This window comes from Neopsephotus bourkii, unplaced genomic scaffold (genome assembly GCF_033783945.1).
Source record: "Neopsephotus bourkii isolate Nb327-2 ecotype Australia unplaced genomic scaffold, CSIRO-AGI_Nbou_v1 NB_1728, whole genome shotgun sequence".
NCBI classification, from domain to species: domain Eukaryota; kingdom Metazoa; phylum Chordata; class Aves; order Psittaciformes; family Psittacidae; genus Neopsephotus; species Neopsephotus bourkii.
In genome coordinates, this window is record NW_026902202.1 from 383,392 (window position 1) to 405,665 (window position 22,274).

Below are 22,274 nucleotides of genomic sequence, written 5' to 3' on the forward strand. Positions count from 1 at the left end.
CACAAACAACTCCTTGAAAACAGCAGAAAACCACTTCTTGCAATTTGCCAAGAGCTGATTTTCTGCTCAACAGAAGTACTTCTGAACATTTCACTGACATGGTGTCTGTTGTAGTAAGACCTGAAATCCCATGTCTCTTATGGCGTTCAGTATAAATCATAGGAATTTGAGGCTCTGAAAGACATCTGCCAGCAAACCTACCTGAAATGGTTTAATACTACCACCCTCAAATGTTTTCCCTATCCCCTTGCAAGAGGCTAGTGACCCCAGAGAGATTTCCCATGTAATACAACCATGAGCCAAGTGGCCTCCTTCACTTTCAAAGATGGTATAATGCAGCGGTCCTTTAGCTAAAAAACTGATAGAACAGACTATTTTGAGGATGGGAAATTCAGTATAAAAGATAATAAGTTTTTTTCACTTTTACTCAAGCGTTTTTAACCTTCAAAAATTCAGTTACTCCACTCGGAGAACAGCAAAAACCACAGGCAGTATCAGTTATCAGAGATACCAGATAGACTGCCAGGATGAGTATCTGGACTTTAGTTTGCTTATTCAACCATAACATGATGTGCAACTGATCTGAAGCACTGCCATTGCTAATTAACACAGTTGGAGGGGAGTAATGCTTGAGAGATCCTGATGCCTTTAGAGAAAGCAGGAGAAAAAGAAAAAATAAGCCAGACAGTACACCTGCAAGCCATGCCACGGAAACAAAAACAAAAAAAACCCCACACCCATTAAAAAAAACAGGGTGAAATCTGTAAGTAAAAACTAAGTACTCAGGAATAACACAAAGGAAAAATTCATGTTCTTTTTCACAGTGTTGCATCAAAACAACCAAATCCAGCTTTCATTGTTAAGTAAAAAGTACACAAGTATACATTTAACTTGAGTGCAACTTGGGCATAAGGACACAAAGAAAGTCTAGGGAGTTATTTCTTCACTGCAGGAAACTGATGCTTCTTAATTTGTGCTGCACCTGGACTTTAAATCAGCCTCCACACATTACTAATTAATGTTGGGGCACAGAAGCACTTGGTAACAAAACTGACAGCTAGAACAAAGCATTTCCAATACAGACATCACACACTGACATTGACATTTGCTTAAGGAGACCTGCTCGTTACAAATTATTACTTTCAAGTTACAAGTATGTACAAATGGATCTCCAGATATTACACTAAAAGTCAAAAAAACAATTAATGCAACAAAACAATAGCTCTGGAGACACCACTGAAATAGTTTTTCCACATACACACATTTTTTTCTTTCTGTGTGCATGGCAGACCTCAAGACCAGCATGACTTTCTGGAAAACCCACTAAGTAAATGACACTTCTATTAGAAATAAGGTTGAGATATGTGATAGAAGAACAAATTTATATACACTTCTGGACTCATTTTGCCAGTATGCTAAACAGTAGCAAAAGGACAAAAAAAGTTATTTGCTTATTCAATTATCTCAATTAGGTTTAATTATGATACATGTTGATAATTAACATGTTTACAGCAGAGTTATGCTCAGAAAAATATTTTTTAAAATAATTTATTTTCTCTGATTAATCCTGTTCTTTGAAGAACAAGCTCTTGAATCATTCGATCAAGAAAGTTGAGTATGGAAATCAGCGGTAAAAAGTATGAAGCTCTGTAATATTAGATGAAGCCGTGTAATGTAATGCATGATTATGTGTATATGCATGTATATTACATATTACACAACCACTCAAATAACTGGAACAATCTAGAGCACACCAAGGGATACATTATTATGTACTCCAAGCAGTTTTCTCCAAGAGGAAACTCAGGCACTACTGGCAAGGTAATTTTCTGCATGATCCCTGTATCTCCAATGGGGATATAGAAGATCAGTGTGCCAAGTTTGTCTCCCTCTGAACAGGACAGTCAAACTAACATGGATACCATGTGTCACAGTACAAACAAAAACAGTCAAAAGATCAAGTTACAAAGCATGAAATATGGGTTAAACAAAAGGTGCATCTCTCTGTACAGAACAGTGAGTTTAACGAACCCATGCACCATAGAAGAAAGAGGGGATTGCATAAGGAATTATGAGAAGACTGAAGTGTGCAAAAGCGTGGAGGCAATCATACATAGTGAGAAAAGGAAAAAATAAAGTAAACTATGAGAAAGACACTAACCCAAATAGTATTAGGACTATGAAAAAAAAAAAAAAAGTGTCTTCATTTGCAAAACCAAGAATAGAAAATTACAGGTAAAAAAAAGGTTTAAACCCTTTTTCATGTTATGTTGATAGGAATTGTGAGTCAATTTTTATTTCATTTAAACTCATATAACTAAACTAGGCAATGTATTCAAATGCTAACAAGAGATGATGGTGAACATGCATACACCTGCCTTTGCCTATGGGCTTGCAAGTGACAGTTGTACCTCCACAGCATAAGACAAAGTGGATGATCTTTCAGAGATTTCTGGAAAGTACAACAGTGCTGGCCTACTGATTTATTGTGGAACTGTGCAAAAATAAGCCTGAAGTTATTGAAAGTTTCTACAGTTTTAAGATACTGCAGCATTAATTTAGAAAAGCCAGTCTGTATCTGGTGGGCTTATGAAGACAAAGGGGTTCATTTGCACTGTCTCTATTAAGCAAGCTGTTTACCTGAAAACATAGGCTAGTAAAACTTGTATTTGCAGAGTTTCTGCATAGAGAGGGTACCAAAGAAATCATAGAGAAATATGATCCAGTAAAAACATTTCCATTTGTTTCCATGTTCCTTGGGGTCGGTTCAAAATTCTGAAGTGTAAGAATGGCACATGCTGAGAATGAGGTCTAAAAACGAGCATAGGTGGGATTTGAAAAATGCCCAGTTTTAAACTCCAACTACTACAGACAAACTTAGTTGTTTTTTACTCATGGCGTACACAAAAAGTCTTCCAAAATTACTGTTAAATCAGTATCTTTTCCTCTCTATCACCAGATAAGCCAAATTTTATTTTAGGCTTTATGGTAAAAGTCAAAGATAGAAATAAAGAATCTATCTATTTTCAGGAAGCTTTAAAACATTAAAAGCATCAAAACTATCAAGTGCGATAAAAACCAGGGTGAAATTTATCCAAGATATATTTAAAATATCTGCATATTAGCACAATCTATTTCATTTATTTATCTGAAATTTGAGGACGTGCCAAATAGGAAGACAGCTTGCAGATTTTCTTCCATCTAGTGCAAAACACTTTACTCAAGAAGAAATACTCATGTGTTTGCTGATTTTAGGTATATCAGGGTTTTTTTTCATGTAAAGCTAACTTAAAGATTAGAAGGACAAGCTTCAAAAGCTGCATGAGCCTGGTTATGTTACATCTGTAGAAACTGGAGTTTCTAAACTTCACAAAAAATTGTACTGTTATCTCAAATGAGGCTTACAATACACCTATCTATGCCATAATTTTTAGTCTGTCCATTCCCCACCTCTCCCTTTCTTTTAGTTAACCTGTACATTAGCTCTGTTGCCAAGAGCTTTAGAGATGATGAACAAATTGGCTAAACTACTCATTTCACCACGCAAGCTACAGAGGAACATATGTTAAACAGGTCTTCTAAAGTCACTGCAGCACTGCAAATGCTTCTGTTAAGAATATTCCTGTTTGATACCAATAGCTCAAGGGATCCAGTCTCAAGTGAGTCCAGTAGGTTGGACAGTTAATAGAATTTAGCACCAAAATATATGAACCTTAAGGAAGATAAAAATGGCGAAACCTCCTTAGGTTTCGTTTTGTCAAACCATGATGCATACATACATAAACACAATCCATTCATATATATGCCTGTGTGTATGTATAATCCATAAAACATTGCATATATGCATTTGAAATCAAATATTGACACTGACTTGTTCACTTTGTAAATTTACTTCTGCGCTGAGATTGAAGATATAACAAGATTCAGTCACATTGAGAACTCCAGCATAAAAGAATCCCAAAAGATTAATTTACATATTTCTTGACTGAGAGCATTTAATGAATCTTCTAGATGTTAAAAGGTTTTATATGCTTAAAATAAATAAATAAATAAAAATTTCCCAAATGCAATGCCATGATATTGCCTCTGAGAGCTAAGAGATAAAGTGACACACATATGCTGAACACATGGATATGAAGGAAGTGGTTACCTTGGCAACAACCACTGTGTAAAAGCTTCCTTCTGCTAAATTAGAATAGTGACTATTGGAGAAAATATTTTTTTCACAGTCAGATTCTGAAAATAAGTTATTATACTTCATTTGTAGATTTTTGGAGGTTTACACTTTCTGCAGTTAAACTACACTTGTTTTATCTCTTGCACCTCCAAGTTCTAATACATAGCACTTTTGTAGTAGTTGATTTCAGTTGATTTTCAAATTGAGCAATTTTTTTTCTGACCCACATAAACCTGCACACATATTTGAATAGATTGAGTTTGCTACGATGGTCTGCAGAATATCTGTAGATAATGTATATACCAAAAACGTAACTGAAACAAACAATATTTTGAAATATTTTACCAAATGCTCTCAAAAGTACATGTAAGAACCTGTTATTGAGAAAAATGTATTTGCAGCCATTCTGAATAACATTTTCAAAGAGCACCTAGTGAATCAAGGAACACAGTTTCAACTGAAGGATTTCCGTGCACCCAAATCACTTTGCTGTTTCTGAAAATCCTGCATTACAGATAACTAAAAAATGTACACTCTCTGGGAGCATTCCCCCAGGACACTCTTTGCCACAAGCAAAAATGCCATGTTCTGCTTAGAAGAGTATAAAGAACACTGTTTTCACATGTGCTACAAGCCACAAAATACTTTCAAAAGCTGACAAGTTTATGATCTGTAGCAAAAGACCAAGCCACAGATCAATGTGACAGCAGGAGAGAAGAAAACCTCAAGGACATTGTTGATACTTGACCAGTCACCACTGAAGAATATAGTACTCATTTTTTGCACCATGCATATAGGCAAAGACAATAAATTCCTATTCATACAGTCATGTCTTCCTGAAACCATCGTTTCTTACTGCCTAGAGCAGGTTTGGAATTTACAATTAATCTTTTCAATGCAAAGTACACCTACCATTTTATACTAATGTTTCTGTCTTTTAACCATGTAAATTACTTATGATGATCTTGCTTCTATCCACTGTGGTCAGCCACTGTGATAATCTCACATTACTTAGTTATCACTCAGAGATACATTATACAGTATATTGGCACATACATTGTGGCCAGCTTGACTACTTGGCAGACAAAGGGATGCAAAGGTTATGCAGTTTAGTTTGTCTAATTTACATTTTTACCTGTTTATTGTACTACAATTAGTGTTCATCACATTCTACAGCTCTACAGGTGCCTAAGAAATACTTTCTGAATATTATTCTAATATGCTAATTGTTACCAATTGCTACTCACTTCAGTTACAACTACAGTTATGAAAGCATGAATGAGACAAACCTCCGGTATGTGACTTTCCAGATATCCTAACATAATTAAATAATGAGAAGGTTATACTGTCCCACATTTATAGTTATGGATTCCCTCCAGAGTCACACCAGATGAAGGAACAAGGGTAGCGAAGACAACTGGCAACTGCAAATAAAAATTTCTGCCTATCACCTCCATACATAGACGCAACTCAGGAGCATCAACAGATAGGATTAGAAATCTTTCTTTAGTCTACAGAGGTACATGGCAATTCTTCAGACCAAAAAGTACAGCATCCATAACTGCAAGAAACATGCTTGAGTTGTGCTGCATTCCCTTCCATGAGAGAAACGCACTGTGGATTTTACCAGTGGACAGAAGTCACATATATCAGACTGATCTGTACAGAGCCAGCACCATCTAACATACCTCATGATTTCAATAATAAGAGGTGCTGCGGACCTGGGTGAGGAATGTTTCCCCTAGAAAAAGCTATCACAGCAACAGTACGAACAGTATGACATCAGTCTAATCAGTGTCAGTGTCACTCCTACTGATTTCTCATCAGTAAGATTAGAAACACTTAAACAGCAACTAAGTGCCTAAATTCTTCTGATAATCTGAGCCTTAGTGCTTCACTAAAGCTCTCCTCCTTGTGATAACACAAATCCATTTTAAGGACACAGCGTGCAAAAAAAGTCCCATCTCCTGTAAATGCTTTCAGCATACATATTTAGAGAAAACCCTGAATTCAGATTATGCCCATTCTGTCACTTCAGTGAGCTTGAAACTTGCCTCCCCTATGTCAAATCATTCCTATTGCTCACTGATGAAGCCCTGCGAGCAGTGCGTGACACAGTCAGATTGTTGCTAAGACAACATATATGCTAATTTATGACTTGCTTACTTCCATTTCCTGGTCATTTGAAAACTATTTCTAAATCCTGTTATGCTGATATAATTTATTTGAAGATACATGTCATTGTGACATCATTTAGCCCTAACACCTCTCCCACAGTGTTAACTGTCTGTGACCACACTAGTCAATTATTGTAATTCCTTTCCAGCAGAGATGTGCTGCTGCTTATAGACTGCACAAAACACAGAAACTTTTCTCATTAGGTACACAGGCCCAAGGAAAGATACACTAAGGAGGATACAAAGACCACATGATAATGAATGAAAGGCATACTAGATATCCAAATCAGGAAGAGACAGCTCAAATAAAGATTTCAATTGCCTCAAAAGGTTAAAATAAAATTCTGCATAGTGTTACAGATGTTTCCTAAAATAATCAGTGCAACCACACTAGAACTGAGTTTCACACCACGGTACCATAATTAGCTTCAGCCTCCTGGTACAGTCGTAAAAGCAACAGCTGCAAAACTATACTCTGAGCCCTTCAAATAATGTCTTCAGTTCTAACTCTGTTTAAAAATTGAATGTGTTCAGGCTTTTCAGCCTCCAATACACTGCAAAACTTTTTTGTGAACTATAAACATTCAGGTCTCATCATATAGCATTCACGTGGCTGTTGGTTTGTGTCTATCTTGCTCTGATAAGGAAATAGTTGCAAAAGACTGAAGCTAAGTAAAGAGAGATTATGTACTTAACACTCTGATCCAGAGTCAACTTAGAAAATATTGGACCACCCAATTTCATACTGTAAGTGCTCTTATAACTATAATTACTGGACTAAGAGGTATTCCCTTTCACATGACTTTAAAGCAAATGTTAGAGAAATGCACATCCAGGAGCATTGCTCAAATTAGGGATTAAGAAAAAAAGTGTAAGTTTTACCTCAAAGCTATATAGTTTAGAAATTACCATTTATTCCATGTAGTTTTGTGATAATTTCACTCTACAGATGATGGTCTACTTCAATAGTATTTCATAGGACAAAATCTTTTATGCTGCTTTTCTCCAAATCAAGAAAGATATGTCAGTCAACATGTAAACCTTTGATTAAGTCAATTTTCTGGTGTAAATCAGTTCCAATAAACTTTGGTGGAAGAGTTTTCGACTAGAAAATTCCATTTGTCTAAATTAGAGTTTCACAATACTATATAAAATCTGATAACACTTTGATTCCTAACACTTTATAAGAACCAGTATTATGCATTGTTTCATATGTTGGTTCAACAGTACATAAGGGATGTGCTGGTTTTTACATGTAATTAGCATATAGGAGCCTATAGTGAAGGATTTTACATTACTGAAATGGTACACCTATTGAAATAAAACATTTCTAATGCTGCTATAGATCTAAGACTTGTGGAAGAGCAGAGCATACAATACTTGATAACACTACTACGGCTATTAATTTAAAAAGCTTTGATGGTATGTATTTCTGGGGCATGATCTTTGAGCAGAAAGGTCATGCTCACAAGTCAGCAGATAGCAGGACTCACATCTTTTAACATGAGATTATGAGAACTGCCATACTAGACTGAAATAAAGATCTATCTTATCCAGTACAACCAGAGTACCACGCTGTAGAAGAATAATGCAGGAAACAGTGCAATTACAGGATAATCTTTTGGATAGAGCTACCAACCTTCCAGCAAGCTAAAATGAAGAAATTGAGAAAAGTAGACACTGAAAGTAGTTTCCCAACAAGCAGCCTCACCAGGACAATGATGTAGTTCAGAATGCGACTGAAATATACGAGTTCAAAATTTCATCTTAGGAGACATTAATTCTTGTTTAAAAATTAAAGAATTAAAAATATATATATATTTAACATGTAGATTCAAATATAACTTACTGATTCACCAAAAAAAATTTTACTAGAAAACCTAATTTTCAATTATTACGGAAGTAGCTTATGCCCAACAAGAGCCATAGACCCATCAAGTGAACATAAGCAGAACTATTCTTCCCTTTTTATTCTAACCCCAGTCCAGAGAGTCTAAATTGACCAGCTAGGCAACAGTAGTAGAGAAAATAAAGGGTGCAGAGAGGTGAACTGATTTGCCTCCTGCCACTTCCCAGATGGCTGTCACAGGATGTGGACAGAACTAAGGCCTTCTGAAATCCAAATCAGACCCCAAGGCTGGGATTTATACCCCATGTTTTGCCTCCAAACACCTGTCTCAGTGAAACTATATAGGCCATTTAGAGATTGCTAGGTCTACTATAACTGCCAAGGTTATTATTTTTACATAAGGGACCTACAAGACAAAGCACTAGACAAAGCAACTTAGGTTCAGCAAACAACATGGATGTGGCATTTTATACCAAATAAAATAAATGTTGAAATTAATATGCTGCAGGAAATGGAAAAAGAAGAGGTATGAAAGTCCTTTATATCACACTTCAACTGCATGTAACTCCTTGCTACCAGAGATCTGCTTTCCAAAAGCAAATGATAAAATTATACTTTTTGTGCTGTTAATTATATGCAAATTAAAATTGGGTGCACATTAATGCAAAGAGTTGAATATCCATTTAATCAGATCCTCCCTGCAGGGTCCAATGATAAAAATGACAGACGACTCGCATTGCTAATTCTGAACTTCTCACATCTTGTACATACTTACCCTGTAAACGAACTGCTACTGTGACACCTGCCTGCTGGGCTGAAGGTTTATGTTGATTAGGTCTATAGGAGCTACTGGTAATCCTCCTGAAGGGAAAGTTCAGTTCCCTGAGCTAGGAAACCTAAAGAGCAAATCCCCGTAGTAACTGGAATCATTTAGCTACTGAAATATTTAGCTGCTGTAATCAACAACAAGCCTCTAACATTCAAGATCATTTGATAAGGATTTAGGCTGTAGTCTATTCTAACATGCTCCATGGTGAGGCCACAGATCTATTGTTTAGATCTAGTTTCCCTCTCTTATATCAGCAAGGAAAAGAAGTGTCTCTAAACTATCTGATTACATATATAATCTCCCTTGAGTTTCCTTTCCTGAAAAAGAGCTGCTGAATATTCTACCCTTTTCTCAGTCTCCAGTTTAATTCTTTTTCAGCTTTCATCTTCACTTCTAATTCTAGCATGGAAATTTCCCAAGGAATAGCAGGGCAAAAGCATTCTTGATGTAGATTTTCTGTATTAATAACAGTGACAAGAGGGCCCTTAACCCTGTTTAATAGCTAAAAAGACAAGTGACAGGGGACAAAAACAGAAATTTATACGAATGAGACCACATTCTATTATGCTGCCTCACATGGTGACAGCATAGACTCATGAATTTTCATCTGACATGACAGTCAAGATCATTCCTAGGGTCTTACTGCAGAGAATGCAGATTTGCCTTTCTCCCTGCATCACACATCACAGGGCTTTTCAAATCAGCACCAGCTGGACCAGCTTCTCTTTAAGTTATTCTTGTAGGGAAGGATGAAAATATCCCCATCCCCCCCCCCCCTCCCCCCACAGTGCATTGCTAAAAACATTCTTTTTTAGCAATGCACTAAACTGTTAAAAAGTTTAGGGAAAAAGGTAACGTTCCCATTGAACTGGTAAATCCCACCAACCTGAAGAGATTCCTTGTTGAGCTGTACAGTGCTGCTCAAAAATCCCAAGCAGTGTTGTTCAGTAGATAACACAGTGATAAGACTGAGTTAGAGAGAGGTCATTTGACTAGTGTATCAGGAGTGGTACTTTAAGGGATGGATGTGTGTCACGGAAACACTTCCTTTCAGCCAACAAAAACTGCAGAGAAATGAGCTGATCATAAATTGAAAGAGGTAGGCATTATTGATGATGGCGGTTAGCCTTGCTGCAAACCTGCCCTCCCAGAGTGAATCACTGCAGAGAAAAAGTACAGCTCCTGTAAACTTACTGTCATCTCAGACAAGGCCTTACTAGGACCCTGGTGCATCTCCATGTCTAGAAAGCATTCAATTATAGCTGCTATCAAGCCAACCTCAATAAGAAATTATTTCTTCTGATGACATCTAGAAAGCTTATAAGGAAGCAGTTCACCACAGACTTCACAGCTTCGCCTGCCTAATGCAGCATATGTGCCCATAACACACATTCTCTCATTACTTTTCTTCAGAGGTATGAGCTAGATTGAACCAGTTTTAAAATCTATCTCGTTTCCTTTGGCTTTAGTCGTTGCTAAGATAACATTGAGTATTAAATGAACATAGGGTATTTTATTTTAAAACTTGCTACAGTATGTAACACATTTTGAAATTCCTTATTTCAGACGTGATAAATGGAGACTTCAGAGTGTATTCTTTATTCAGAAAACCATGATCACAATATTTTCTGCAAAGCATTTTTTAAATTTTTAACCACACTGTCCATGGTGACTTTTTAGACACAACTGTGTCACTTGCAAATAGGCACCTTTATTTCACAGGTCATTGGTTTAATATGGTGCACTGGCTCCCTAGAAGCTTTTTTTAGTATGTCCATTTCACCACTGCTATAAGGAACAGAGCTGTAGAAGAGCTGTTTCCTAGAAGGAACTTTTGCATTTCTTTGCTTTGGCATTCTGAAAATCTTTTTCTTGGTGTCCCAAATTTTTCTCTTGTATAGAAAGATTGACTGACTTGAACCTTCCTTATCAGTCGTATGTAGGCCACATTTTTACTTAAACCAGTAACATTTGAATCTCCTCAAAACGACATTAATATTTTCTTCACTGGGTTAAATTCATTATTGAGAACTTCAACTGTAAGTTGAAAATGGAGAAATGGTATTCTCTTCTGTGTGTATTAAAGATGCAGAAGACCACAAAATCCACAAACTAAAATTCTCAAAGACATAGGGAAAGGCATTCAAAGGTGTTTGGACATTTCAAGATGGATTTTGGTGCTCAATTCCATTTTTAAAGTAAGTAGACAATGCTTAACTGAAACTGTGTCATTTAGGTATCTAAACAGTTTGAGTGTTAAATGTGTGCTGAGCTTAAAAAATTTGCTACAGCAAATAACTCTTCTGTTCAGCGACTGTTGAAAATACAAGTCAAACTTTTTAAGAATGTACTTTTCAAAATTACATATCAATCTCATTAAAGGTATTTTTCCTTAAGTAATTTAATAAATCATTTAATTTTCATTTCAGGAAATGAGGTGTGCTCCTTGAAAAAATCCTGGGCAACAAAGTGTCCTCAAAACAGACAATAAACATCATTCATTGCTCTAATATCATAAATTTCAAACATTAATATGAATAAATATATGTTGAGTAATGTAATTACTTATATATATGTTTTTAATATCCCTCTCTGTTAGCAAAAAAATATTTCTAGTTGCAGATGAGTGTGTTTTAATTGTTTATACCCACCAACAGGACTGAAACTTTCTTTAGGAAAATAATTAAATACAGATTAAAATTAATTATTTAAATAGAGGTTTCCTGCCTGCTGACTTAAATCATGATTAAAATTGGTGATTAAATCAAGCCACCCTACTGTGACCTACCAAAAAAAAGTTTTCTGAATTGTAATCAAATAATATGCAATATTCCGTATTAATTGGAGTGTTTTATGGTTAGGCTTGGTTTCTGGAATGAGACATGCAAGTACTTCCATGGGACTGAATTCTTAATTTCTCATTTCTCCTTTCATTGCATATGCCACTTACAGAGTTTTATTGCTTAACATGTACAGTCTTATTTGAAAGGAAAACTGCATGAGATTGTAGTGCATTAAATGCCACTGTAAGTAACAGTATTTCTAAAAGAACTGAGATAGATCAAATGACTTTCAGGCTGACGGAGATGCAGTCATGGTCTGCCTGTATCGTCAAAATATATAAAACAGTGCCCTATAAAAAATCTTTGGTCTAATTTATTCAGATCATTAATCTATGACCTATTATTATAACTCATATTCCATTCATTTCCAATAGCTAAGAAAATCTTCTGACAATATCTATGCATGTCTTTTGTCAGACATATGCAATTCCTATAAATGTCTCTGTATTTACCATAAAAAATGAATACAGTGTCTCCCATACACTGTAAATATCCAGTTTCTTGGAGCTCTAAATATATGTTGTCCCATATTGTCTTTATGTAACAGTAAGAAGTCTTTCTAAATTCCAATGCTGCCCACTAGCAACTCTGCTTTGGATGTCAGAAAAGCAAATCTTTCTCACAGTCTGTGCATATTTAGCTTTCAATCTCATGATGTTTAAGTGAGCTTACACTTGGGTATTTATTCACTGGCATACAGAAATTTAAAACAGAAAAGGAAGTTGTTAGAAAAAATAAGATGCAACCATAACATCTCAAAGAGCACACTGCGACAGTCTCTATCAAGAAAATGTCTTCTCATTCCCTCAAATTCCTCAACTATCTTTATCAAAATGTCAATAAATTTTTTTCACATTCCAGGTATTTCTTCATTAGTAAATAGTTCTGGTAATCTACTACTAGGGTAGTAGATGATATATTTAGGTCTCTCATTACAAAAAGAAGGTAGGAAAATAGTATAGTAAAAAATGACATTAAGAAGATGAGGTTTATATAAATGATGACACAATTTATAGTTTTATCATCGTAAAAAGAGAAATGTTGCATTGACCTTTGGATCTTTAGTACTGCACAGGAAACGGACATAAAGAGATGTTTGTTAAATGTCACTCAAGTTTTAGAATAAGGAAAAAAAAAAAAGAATTAAGCAAAGAAAATCAGACCACATCATTCTATATCTTATGGTATTTCAAACTCCCAAAGTCCTGGGGGAAAAGGATTTGGTCACAATTCTGCCACTTCTCCACAATCTTCTGTTCAGCACAGCAGTGAACAACAGACAAAACATATTTTGACATCCCATACTTCTCTCCATTTAAAGGTATAGCAGGTAACCATAATTGAAGAAATGAACATATTCTTCATGTTCTTGAGTGACATTTTTTAACCTTCGTCTCTAATTACTTTGCCATTTCTCTAGATTAAAAAAAAAAAAAAGGAAAATAAAAAAAGAAAAAAGATACCTACAGTAAAGCTATTCAATTTCATTCACAATCACAGTGTCTGCTGGAGGCCAACTGACAAGCTAATGTGTTAGTCAGTGGTGTGTCTCTTTGAAGTTAATCAAGCCAATACCTACATCTCAGAAATCGTGGGTTGGACTTCAAAAGACTGCAGAAAAAAAAAAAAATCAGGAGGTCCTGAGGGGAAAAGTATGATGGATGCCACGAGTTGCCCATTTAGATAATTATGTAAATGGTCACAAAATTATGTCTGTAGAACTCCAAGACACTAAGGGGAGAGGCATTCATAGGAATGAACTAACTGAAATGAGAGAAATCATAAAATTTGCACAAAGATTGTATCTTTAGTAATTTAATCAAAAGCTTCCTTTCCCAACGTAACAGTTTTTAAAACTTTGCTGGAACATCCAAGTTAGACTCACCAATAGTTATTACCATTTCGCCTCTGCTTGCATAGTAGATAAATACAGTTAGTTTTAACATGACCAAAATCTTGATGCTCAAGGCATCACTGGGCATCTGCCATAAAGCTCACTAGATTACAAAAAAAAAAAAATCTCCCTCAGTGAATAAGCAAATAAAAGTGACAAAAGAGGAAGAAAGCTTTCATGTGCTTAATCTTCTCCTTTGATTTTCCAGAGTAAGAAAACCACATAATTCTCCAGCAATATGTTTTCAAGCCTGTACAGTTTACGACACAGCCCCATATGCATCTGCTGTCACTGATGGCCAAGACAGACTTGATGTTAAGAGATACACAATGTTCCTCTACATCCTCATCTCTACTTCCCATGAAAGATGGCAATAGAAAGAGACTACTATTGCTTCAGATTTCATTTTGCAACTTCCAAGGTAACAAGATTCTAATTTTATTCTTACTACTCGCTACACTTCAGGCAACGAGCATTCGCTAACCACTGCTATTACACTAGCCATTACCATGTGTTATCTCACATTTTTCTTCTAGCTCTTGCACTCACCTATGGCCTCAATGTGTAATCAGATGCCAGAGTTAATCTTCTATTAAACATGTACAGTACCTAGCACAACAGGTCTAAAGTGCTTGAACAGAAGTTCTGTTACAATGCAAATAAAAATTGTAGTTAATATTATCAGTGTTTTCAGGACGGAATGCTTCCAATGCACAGCTTGCTCCCCAGTGTGACACTATAGGAAAACAGTGCTTAAATTATAAGAATGCGATGCCACACCTTGCTAGGAGCCTTCCTAAAAAAACTCACACACAAAAAGCCTTGAAACAAAGCTAAGTTGCCAGAGCAGGGTTAGAGGATAAACCACAACTCAGTGAGTAATCCTGTAAACCAGGAGCAAAGATGAGGATATTCTCAGGTTGGTCACAGCACAAATGGTAAATCTCACAGTTTAGCACTAGCTAATGGGAAAGAAAATATTAAAAGACAAATATGTAATATTAATAGAAGATAATTTTACATGCTTAACATTCATTATAATGAATAATAATGAAATTATTTTTAAAAGTGATGTTAGTCTATCAGCTTTTTTTTTTTAATAAACTGAAAATCACAGCAGTTCAGGCTTCACACACTTTCTCTCGATTCATTATTTGCTATAGTTGTACAGGAAAATTTTAGTGATTGCTGATGACTAAATTAGATGTAGAAGGTATAGGGCATTAGCCTATCTTCAGCCTGGGCTAACATTTCTCTTATAGGATTCAGGATCAGACCAATTAGATCTCACCCATCTAGTTCTTCCATCTCTTTTTGGCAGTAGAGCATACAGGTAGAGATTTATCTCCCTAGAAACTTCAGGAATGTTGTATTCATTGATATCAGAACACATTATACACAAATAACATGGCTACATTCAGTAGAGTAAAGGAAGCACAATACTACCTTCTCCACATGCATGCTTGGGCAGGAATCATCAGCCCTGTGGTGTTCGGAGGGAATTAGGTTGTCTCACCATGTCACAGGTGCCTCTTACTACCTCCCATTCCACCAAGTCTCTTCCCATTTTCCATCCTCTTCCCTTACCCTGTAATACCAATATGCTTGAAGAGCATGAGCATAGGCTGCCTTATGCTCTGGCCTTATGAAGGGGATCTTCCTTTCCTCTAACATTGTTGCACTGGATCATGACACTTTTTTTTTTGTTGTTGTTGTTATATAATGCACCAATAAACCTTTGCAAAGTCTCAACCAAAACATCAGTAAGAATGCCTTACCAGTGTCTTCAGAGTAAGCAGAATCAAGGTGTGAAAACAGTCTATCCCTTTACACTACATGTAGTGATAACTGAGTTCTTTTAATGACAGATGCTTACCAGATTATTTGCTTGGATATGGCTTACAGGGTCAGGAATATAGAAATAGCTTCCATCTTTATGCCACACCATTTCAGTTCACTAACTGATAACATACCAGATACCACCACCAAGTTTTTCTGAAGTCTGACTGATCCAGCAATCAATGTTAACATCTTCATGTGACCACCTCCTTGCATCGCCATCTTGCAGCAGAATCACTTCCAGAAAAACATCTCACTACTGCTTTCACTCATGCCCATGCTGTTGTCTCTACAATTTTTACCTACAGGCAACGAGCTGCTAGTTTGTGTTTCATGAAGGGATACAAGCTCCCCATATTCTGTGAGACAGACAGATATCAGCCTGTGGAATTGTAAAATCTGGGACGTTTTGCTTAGGGCTTTCCAGATTAAGATCATCTTGCCCATTATAACTACATTTTCTGTGACTAACTCCAAGTGCAAGCTTCAGCCCCACTGAACAGCATTATGAATTAACTTCCTTGCCCCAATCTGTCCCCAGAAATCCTGCACTAGTAACAACTAGATTTTCTCTAAGAAACCTTTGCAGCTTCTTCTCAGTGTTGCTTTTCTTTGCAATTCAGGACCATAAGAAAGTTTTCTGTGCTGCACTTCAGTTGCTATTATTTGTTCTGTGGTTTTGGATTTGACTGGATAGAGCCTTACTAAAGTATCTATAGGCATAACTAGGCTAATGCCTCACAAAAAGCATGACAAAAACTGAAAGGAAGTAGAATAGTAAGTATAACTAGTAGAAAATAGGGGAGAAACTTTCAGGAAGCAGAATGCAAGTAAGGTACTGGAATCATCACTTCCAGAGACTGAAAGAGCAGAAGAGGAAAGGTGACCAATAATGAAAAGCAAGAGCAAAATACACAGATTCTGGAAGGCTGAAACTCCAGGTGATTCCAAAAACTATAGAAGACCACTCTAGCAAGTTTAGTTCTTGAGAAAAAACAGCTGCTGAACGAACAAATCACAGACATCATAAAGGAAGCAGCTACTCATGACCATATGGTCTTCTACCATTTTTCTTTTCAACTCAAGCAAAACTAATACATGGGTTTTGGTAGCTGGGTAATCTTCTGAATCTCATTCTGCTGCTTAGAAAGTAAACTGAAGGGGCAAACAGTCTAATTTCAAAAGAATTTATTGGTATGAGGAATTATTTTCATCATTTTCTCTTGTCCTGCTGATAAACACAGACCATTACCCTTGCTAGGATGGTGAATATATAATGGTTAACAGATTTGCTGTACTACTAAGGCTATCATAATAACGCAACTCGCCCCAGGATCAAAGACTTAATTCAGGCCACAAGCATTAGCACAACCTGCTTCCTTTGCACATTTGACAGAATCAGTGAAGAATAGGTTTTAAGCTGCTTTTAAATTTCTACAGCTTACAAAATGTGCTTGAAACTGTGCTGGTTCATGGAATTAAAACCAATTGTCACCACTGCCAATGAAGTCAGAACATAACATGAGACATCTCTAACCAGCTTCATAAGTCATCAGACGCTAAATGCCAGGCACAAAATATCCATTTGGAAATCTATCAGGAAGCAAAGTGACAGCATGCAAATTTACCTTAGCAAGATTTGCAGAGATGAATTAAAGAAAACTTTAAAGTTAAAAAGTACCATCAATAGGAAAGACTTGGAAAGGACCACAAAGTCCTACTGGAGAATTTGGTATCAAAATTTCTTACACGCCTTTTAAAATCTTCAGCCAAACTATATTTATACAAATCTAATATAGATGTTGGGGGCCAGCATGACACCATATTTCAAAGTGAAACATCCATTCTATAGACAACCTCAAAGTATCACTATTGGCTCTGTAGCTTACTCTACCAACTGTCTCTGTGGGTATTTTGAGCTTTAACTCATTCAGATATTCTGGCTTCATTTTATTAATTTGATAGGGTGATGAATTAAAAGTCAGCGTGGCAATAAAATGATAATGAACTGAACTATCTCCTAGTATGATTTTTTTTATGAAAAAAAAAGAAAGTCTCGTTGTCCAGCGTTTCTCTTGTCCCTAAGTACTTTCATTACAGCATTCTGAAAACCCGTGGCATCCGTTCATAGTTATGTTGTCAAATATCCCTAAAATTGTGGCTTTAATTGAGTTAGACAAAAAATAGAACATGTTTACATGTACCTAGAATTCTGACCCAACTTGAAAACTACTAAGCAGCTCACTGCTTTCAATTAACAGTGACTGTAGAGTCATTCAGACAATAAAATAGTGTCTTTGCAGTCTAAAAGTAGGATTTTTACTTTTGAAGTATTTCACTATCTTTTGGAGGGAGGAAAGGGGAACTGAATTGCTTCGCCATCCTGTATAATGCTGGACCACCTAGCTATGTGTCAGAACAACTACAGTTTTGGAGTATCTAGTCTGGTTAAGGTCAATTTTAAATGCTAACTAAACTAAAGATGCCAGATGAATTGAGAACATAGAAATAGAGAGGGCCTCACTGGCCTCTGAATTGTTAATAGAATAAAACATTCAGAAAAAGCCAGCATGGCCTTGAGCTTAGTCCCTCAAGCTACCACTTAAAAGTGTGTACACCCACAAAGACACAGAACTTAAATAAGTTAGGAAGGAAGAAAGGAAGGCTTCAGTTCAGTGAATATTTTATATCATCTCCCTGGTTGATTTTTTCAGCACACTTAATTCCTTTCTCAGATATTTTGCTTACACTTGGCATGCAAAAGTGACACAGGGTTACTGCTAACAAAGCAGGAAGAGCTTCTCTGAAGATTTGAGTAAATGCTCTGACACAGAACTGTGCTGATTGCCAGGCGATGGCTTGACATCTGCTCCACCATGTAAAAATGAGACTTTACAAAGCCCAACTTGAATTCATTTTAAAGCCTTGTTTGAAGATCCTATTTTAAACCCTCTTGCTGCAGATTTCACTTTCCAACTGCTTAACATGCACATTGGAGTCTCCAACACTGAGCCATATAGATTTGTCTTTGTCTTTTGTGTTAATTATTAGCTGCTGCAGAGCTGTCTCTGTGGGTGAACGCACACAGAAACAAAGGCGGCAAGGTTGTAAAACCTTTTATCTCTATCAGGCCACATTATTTGATAAGGTGCTAAGCTAATAGCAACGCATGTCAAATTGTGTTTAGACAGATCAGTGTGCTGGGAATTGGAGGTTATATTTGCCTCTGGAAACCAGCACCTGGAGAAGCAAAGAGAAATTCATACCAATATTCACAACACTGTGTAAACTGTAAGCCACCTCAAAGCAGTAACTTTACAAATGGCTCTAAAGATAACGAACCTTTCATTTCATTTGCCTTATGAATATCCTTTTGAATTTTAAATCATTGATATTCTCATAAAAACAGTAAAAACTAGAAACAAAATTTAGGACAGGGAGCAATGAAATATTGTGTCAACTTTACATAGCCTACACTTTTAAAAGCATCTCTGATCACCCAGTGGAAAACACTAACTTTGCAGTAAGATCTAAACATCTGTCCCTGAGAAACAGGCAAAGGCATGCATCAAGGCACCTGAAGCTGATAAAATAAAATACTTTTTTTTGGGGGGGGGGGGGAGGGGACGGACACAAGAAAGACACATACAATCAACACCACATTCTACATAATAAAACAAGATGTATGGTGTGAAATTAAAAAGCCATGCCATCAAAAAAAAAAACACCACACACACACCCCCAAAAAAAAAAAAAAAAAAAAAACAAAAAAAAACCCACCCACTAACTTAATTTATAACTTCCAAAGTTTGGCTTTTGTGTTTTGAGGATTTCTCCCCATCTTGAAGGTATTTCTCTTCTGGTTCACAGCTGTCTAACTACACTAAATGCAAGGCAGCGCCTGGATAGGACTACTTAATGGGAAGACAACAACAACTTCCCCATGAATGTGAGCAACTGATAACAGTACTTAGTCATCCTGGAAAACACACCACAGTCCATCTTTCCAGAGACACTAACCTTTTCAGCTTGCAAGCTTGAAACCAGTCCTGCTAATCAGTGCTATGTGTGCTCATTGCCATAGTTTTTTCAGCACCTTAAATACTTTTTCTACGATGATTGAGATATCACAAGGAATTCTCTCAAATGCTAAGCGTCCAATTCGCATGAAGCTTACAACCTTTTTTATCTCAGTCACTGGGACCAATGAACTTATTTAGATAATCAGGATTTTGGGTACTCAAGTATAGTTTCAGCACAGTTAATAGATGGATGTTTTGTAAAGAGTTTGAAATAATTACAGTTCAATTAATCAGTTATTTTGTACTCAAGAAACATAGTTCAGATTATTTTTACTTCCTTTTTAAGGACAAGAACTATTTATGAAACATCCTCATTGTAAGTAGCAGTTTCTGACAGTCCCAAAAAACAATTAGACTTCTTTCTTGGTCTTAGTTCCAAAGATGATGTTTTCAGAACAAAAGCAATGGAACCACCCTGCTTAGCTTGTGGTGCAGCTGATGAACAACCTAACATGCACAAAACGGAGAATGTTTTTATCTTAGCTGCGGAATCTGGTGCCTAGATGATATTAGATATGAACCAACGGATTACAGATATGTGGCATACCTTACATTTTCTACGTGTCTTCTAATTCCAGTTTGAGCTCCATCACAGGTAAAAACCAAAATAACAACAGGCTTGCTTGGTGGATTGTGGTGTGAGTTTTGGTGCTTCTTTTAATTGTTAAATAAATCTTTGAACACCTACACTCACCATTCAGGACAAAAAGACAGCCTGAGCAAACACTTTGAGCAGGTAAGCTTTTTTTGCGTATATGCATGTATGTGTATGAGTGTGTGTGGTTTAGGTTTTTTTAAACAACATTACGGTAAACCATCTATATTCCTGAACAAGAAATCAAAGCTCAGCATCACCTTCCTATTTGTGAACTCTCAAGGGGAAAAACAAAAATTGGCTTTTGATAAAGTTCATAAAAATCCCTTCACCTTGATAGTTAGCTGATATTAAGAGGACACCATATTTTGTCTTTAAGATACTCTAAGTATTATACATTGATTCTCTTTGCAGTAAACAGATTGCCACTTTTCTCCTCTTCCCCCTAGAAAAATTGAAAAAGGACTCTTGCAGCATTATGTTCTCTGCAATGATTGCATACAAGATATCTAACAGTGATGTGACAGGACTGAAACACTTAATAGCTTACTACTGTGGTCAATTATACTAAGTTTACTGAGCTCAAGCATCTTTTGTTTTACAACCCTTTGAGGGGGGGAAAAAAAAAACAAACAAAACAAATAGAACTGAAGTAATCATAGTGACTGTAAACTCGGATAAAGAAAGATAAGATTGACACTGTCTCACCTGAGCAAGGAATCAATTTTTTACCCATCAAGCTGGCAGTCAGGCAAGCTGACTCGGGTGTAGATCACTAACTTGGAGAGGGGCGAGGGGCTGCATTTGTCAGGAAGAAACAAGTTCTCCCTTTTTAACTAAAAGGTCATAGGAGCTGTATATTCCCATATAGATAAAAATTTTGCTCTCAACTTCCTGCTCTATGTGACTGGGGAGTTCTCCATACTCTCCAGTCTTCTGAACACCAGTAAAAATGTCGTCCTCAGAGAAACGACTTTCTTCTGCATTAAGTTATCCAATCACCAATTAATCAGCATCATCCAAGCTCTCAATTTTTAACACATTATAAATTAAACACAAAAAAAAAAAAACAAAAACAACCCAGGGTGTAGCATCCTTCAATTTGAATAAGCAGACCAGCAGACAGGCAGATGGCAGAAGCAAAACATGGGAGAATTAATAAGCCATTACACAATGCTTTTCGTCCAAAGTGGTTAAACAAAGTGTTCATAATCACTATTCTCATTTTAAAGGTTAAGGCAAGCAACAAATGCCGAAATTAAAACACACATCCCAAGAGGCCAATGGCAGAACTGAGAATAGAGACAGCAAGAAAATTCAAATCTCAAGTCCTCCCTTCCCTGTTCTGTTCAGAAATATGCTGTTCATCCTTAGAAATAAACATGAAGTCCTTGATTCTTTCCTGCTCCCGCAAAATATGAAGTTATTTTAAGACAATGTTAAAAGCATCCTTCTCACTCTAACTCTGCTATTAGTCTAAGGCTGATAAACAGAAACTACAAACATTGAGTCAAAACATCAGGAATTATTTCTTCCCAGAATTGATTATAACAACATCACTAGTTTGTATGTTGTAGTGTTTAAATATATTTTTCAGTCATGGAGAGATATGCTTGGATAGGGTTTCTAAGCCACAAAACACATCTGTAATCCACAGTAGCATAGCACTCAGCAAGAGGATGCAAATGAGACCAGAGCAACCTTGATAGAGAAACTTCATCCACCCACAAAGATAGGTTATGCATGTCACATTTTCCAGCCTATTTCTCTTAAACATGTTTTGCACTTTCTACTGCTAAAAATAACTGTTACATTAGGAAAAGAGCAGAGGGAGAAACCAGTGCTCACTGGCTAAATGCTTTCTTTATCACCACCACTATTTTTTGTCTTTCATCCTTTTAGAGAGAAAATTTATCTCTAACATTTCAGAGATGTTTAGGTTAACTACAGCTGTTAAACTGCCATGCTAATTATGAAGTAACCCAAGAA

The 22,274-nt window shown here is 36.3% G+C and overlaps 1 long non-coding RNA gene across 1 annotated transcript in view; it reads right to left on the reverse strand.

Moving 5' to 3' along the window:
- Positions 1-22,274, reverse strand: part of LOC133224843 (uncharacterized) — a 287,272-nt gene that overhangs the window by 192,757 nt on the left and 72,241 nt on the right. Inside the window, exon 2 of the long non-coding RNA XR_009728959.1 lies at positions 19,393-19,482. This is a non-coding gene — a long non-coding RNA (uncharacterized LOC133224843). The remainder of the gene's footprint in view (positions 1-19,392; positions 19,483-22,274) is intronic.